Source organism: Sciurus carolinensis, chromosome 8 (genome assembly GCF_902686445.1).
Source record: "Sciurus carolinensis chromosome 8, mSciCar1.2, whole genome shotgun sequence".
Lineage (NCBI taxonomy): Eukaryota > Metazoa > Chordata > Mammalia > Rodentia > Sciuridae > Sciurus > Sciurus carolinensis.
Genome location: NC_062220.1, coordinates 102719839 through 102723165, shown reverse-complemented (window position 1 = coordinate 102723165; position 3327 = coordinate 102719839). Strand labels below are relative to the sequence as shown.

Here is a 3327-nt window from a genome sequence, read left to right as displayed (position 1 = left end):
TTCTCCTGTTGATGATACTCAGCTGTGTCCAGCCTGGGGCTCTGGCAAATGTTACTGTTCTTGTGTGTGTTTCTTCTGAGTGGAATGGTGAAGTCCCAGGGTGTATGGATATTTATCCACTAAACATCTATAAACATCCTACCAAGCTGTGTCAGTTGGTTTTTATGTTTGTTTGTTTGGTTGGTTTTTGGGTTTTGGCACCAGGAATTGAACCCAGGAGCACTTAACCTCTGAGCCACATGCCCAGATCTTTTTAGATTTTATTTTGAGACAGGGTCTCGCTGAGTTGCTTAGGGCTTCACTAAGTTGCTAAGGCTGGCTTTGAACTCATGATTCTCCAGCCTCCCAAGCTGCTGGAATTATAGGTATGCACCACTGCAGCTGGCTGTTTTTTTGTTTTGTTTTTAACATGTTGAGGATTAGCCCAGGGGCCTTGCACATGCCAGGCAAGTGCTCTACCACAGAGTACATCCTCAGCCATACTGAACTTTTTCATTTGGTAGGTCCATAGTGGTGTGTTTTTGTGGTTTTAATTTGCCTCTTCCTGCTTACTAAGGAGATGAGCACATTTTTGCAAGCTTCTTGGCTGTCTGCTTACAGTGTGTATGGTTGAAGGAGGGCCCAATCACTGACCTAACTCCATTTTGACCTCATCTTGCCTTTCTGACTTATTTTTTATTTTCTTCTTCTTCTGTGTTCTCCTGAGCCTTTCTCTCTTTAAAAACATTTTTTTAAAACCTCTGCAATTATTAGTTTATTAGTATCATCCAGGACTCAGATGTTCAGTATTTCTCCTGAAATTACATAAACAAATGCAAATGAGAAGAATCCAAGTCAAAGTTATATAACAAAACAGCACACCATCAAGAAAGCGTGTAAATTACAAGAAGGCTATTTTAAAACACTGGCACTTTAAGAGAACGATAATCTCAAAAACCACAAAATTGCCAAGTTGTTCCCTAAACTGCTAAGCAGATAAACATGACTAATGAATGAGTTTGGATTTTGTTAAAAAGTTAAAAAAAAATAAAATAAAATAAATTAGATAATTGGTAGAGATGCAAAGTTTTTTCCTCCTGTCTATTTTGATTTATAAAGGGGCAAACCACAATATAGGAAAACATACCCCACTTTGAATTTGGCATCATAATTTTAAAAGCTGGCCCAATTAAGTAAAAATACTTTCAATGGAGTCTCAAGTTTCCTGAGCAGTCCATATTTAGATAAATGGGAAAAGACATCTACAGCTAGCACTTTCAGAACCTTCACTGGGACTAACTTCAACAAAAAATTTAATATGGCAGTCTTGTATTTTAAGCTCACGCTTTTGGGGATACATTCTCAGGTCTTCTTTAATGTGGTAACTGCAAAATATAACTACCATTACATGGTAATGGGAATTAAGAATATAGAGTCCTCGTGTAAAGATCAGAACATACTTCTCTATTAGTCCTTCAAGGACAGACTTTCAGATTGTTTGATTCTAATAATCCCATGATGTGAACAGAATTGACTACTCTTCACTTGGTAAATGTAAGTGGGCTATGTGAAATTTGCTGATCAAGGTTGCTGATCAAATTTGTGATCAAGGTTTTGGAGTTTCAGTTATGGATGAAAATGTCCTCAATTAACTTTTATTACCCCCATCATGATATGCAGGGTGTGTAGACAAAAGGTTTTTGTTTTTTTTTCTTTTTTTTTATTGTAAACAAATGGGATACATGTTGTTTCTCTGTTTGTACATGGCATAAAGGCATACCATTTGTGTAATCATAAATTTACATAGGGTAATGTTGTTAAAAGGTTTTTTTTATCATCTAACTATATGAAAAGATAAACAGTTATAATTCATGTGATCTAAAATGGGCAAAAGCAAGACTAGCTTCCCCTCAAGAAGAAAAATTTCATACTTATGAAAAGGACAACTATACTAATAAAAAATTGTATTTATTTAGAAGCATTCAGAATGTCAACAAAACAGTTGCAACTTTTTTTTTTGCAATTACAAAGTGGTATTCAGTTAACAGAACAATTATTTCATATAAGCTGCATCAGAGACAACCGAAGATGAAAAACTACCATCCCCATATATAACTAATTTGTGCTGTACACCAATAAGAACCTGATTTAAATTTCCATGCCAACTTACAACCCCCATACTGTACCAGGCAAGGTTAGTGGCTATTGAAAATACTACCAGGACAGGGTTATCTAAAGACACATTCAGTAGTGTGTTAACTATACAAAAAAAAACCAAAAAAAAACAAAAAAAAAACACCGTACAGTTTAAAAACAAATTTACACAGCCTTCCATTTCAATTTTCTTTTTCTTTAAAAGGAGTGAGTTGTGTATAGTGGGGTTAAATGCTTTATAGACAAGAAAAAAAAAAAACCGCTAGAACCAACTTATTCATCATCATCTTCTTCTTCATCTTCATCTTCTTCACCCTCCTTTTCCTCCTCATCCTGTCCATCTTCCTCATCTTCCTCATCTTCCTCCTCTTCCTTCTTTTTCTTGCTTTTTTCAGCCTTGACAACTCCTGTTTTTTCTGCTTCATGTTTTCCTTTAGCTCAGTAGGCAGCAATATCCTTTTTGTATTTTTCCTTCAACTTAGGAAGACTGCTGGTCATCTGCAGCAGTGTGATTCCACATCTCTCCCAGTTTCTTTGCAATATCACCAATGGATAGGCCAGGATGTTCTCCTTCGATTTTGGAGCGATACTCAGAACAGAACAAGAAGAAGGCCGATGGAAGCCTCTTGGGTACATGGGGATCCTTGAACTTCTTTTTTGTTTCCCGTTTAGGAGAGATATAGGTTTTCATTTCTCTTTCATAACGGGCCTTGCTGCCTTTGCCATGTCTTCAAATTTTCCTTTCTCTTTAGCAGACATGGTCTTCCACTTCTCTGAACACTTCTTAGAAAACTCTGAAAAGTTGACTGAAGCATCTGCTGCTTCTTCTTGTGCTCCTCCCGGCAAGTTTGCACAAAGAATACATATGATGACATTTTGCCTCTCGGTTTCTTAGCATCTCCTTTGCCCATGTTTAGTTGTTTCTCCTCAGCGAGGAACAGAATCGCCCAGTGCCCATCCGGCTCTCACTTGCCCTGGTGCTGTCTCTATGGAGCTCAATGTACTGCCAAAAACATTTTTAAAAATTTTATTTGTTCTAATTAGTTGTACATAACAGTAGAATACATTTATATATTTGATAGATCATACATAAATAGAGATAAGCTCTCATTTTTCTGATTATACATATTGCAAGATCACATCAGTCACACAGTCATACATGTACCTGAGGTAGTAATATCTGTTTCATTCTAC

General features: G+C 36.6%; 1 pseudogene; it reads right to left on the bottom strand.

Annotated features, from left to right (window-relative positions):
- Nucleotides 1-2406: 2406 nt before the first annotated feature.
- LOC124991821 (high mobility group protein B1-like) lies at nucleotides 2407-3044 on the bottom strand (annotated as a pseudogene).
- Nucleotides 3045-3327: the final 283 nt, after the last annotated feature.